This window comes from Etheostoma spectabile, chromosome 8 (assembly GCF_008692095.1).
Source record: "Etheostoma spectabile isolate EspeVRDwgs_2016 chromosome 8, UIUC_Espe_1.0, whole genome shotgun sequence".
Taxonomy (NCBI): domain Eukaryota; kingdom Metazoa; phylum Chordata; class Actinopteri; order Perciformes; family Percidae; genus Etheostoma; species Etheostoma spectabile.
This window is the reverse complement of record NC_045740.1, coordinates 31,058,970-31,059,797: the sequence shown is the minus strand read 5'-3', so window position 1 is coordinate 31,059,797 and position 828 is coordinate 31,058,970. Positions and strand designations below refer to the sequence as shown.

The window sequence follows — 828 nt, the reverse complement described above, 5'->3', positions numbered from 1 at the left end:
TGACAACATTATGAAAAGGATCCCTACAGATATAGACCTTTAAAACCTCTTTAGGGCCTTTTCATATAACCAGAAACAGCTCTGAAGACACTAGTGCTAAACCCACCAGACTCCATTTAAAAAAATATATACTTTTAAACGTGTATAGAGCCAACATATTTTCACATGTAAATCAGTAAACTATGTGTTTATTTAAAAGAAACTAGAGTTGTGACGATTGGAAAAGTGTAAAGACAACACAACATGGCTTTTCATAGTTTTATTTTGTTTCTTGTCGACTTTAAATGAAGTGTATTTTACGATGCTAAAATGACTGTTTATTTACATGGAGTCTGGTGGCTTGTGTTTAAAAAAAGGATTTTACCCTTTAACATAAAGGTTGACCTCCTTAAAAAAACAGTAGTATCTTTTAATAATGCGATATGTGATGGTTAAAATGTGGCAATCAAGTGTTGTTAGCCTTACAAATCCAACATCAATGAAATGACAAAAAAATAAACTAAATCAATATCCATTTCATGACTAATCCTAAAAAGCTCCAGCAGATGTATTACAATCATGTGCTATGTGGTGGTAAAAACCTTATATTCTTCTTTTACAGGATGCATTTGTTCATCAACTCGTTTCCAGTCAAGAATACATTTTGACAAGTGGGTGTGTTACCTGGCAGGTAATGCATTCAGTGGGTACAGGGGGGTCGCTGTGGAGAACATGCAGTCTCCCACACTCTCAGGAAGAGCACACTTCATTCATCATGATAGAGATAAATCAAACATATCAAATGTCTTTCTTTAAAAACCTGACACAAACACACACACACACACACAC

General features: G+C 34.5%; 1 protein-coding gene across 1 annotated transcript in view; it reads right to left on the bottom strand.

The window, feature by feature from the left end:
- Positions 1–828, bottom strand: part of LOC116693485 (septin-7-like) — a 50,727-nt gene that overhangs the window by 10,362 nt on the left and 39,537 nt on the right. The window lies entirely within an intron of this gene.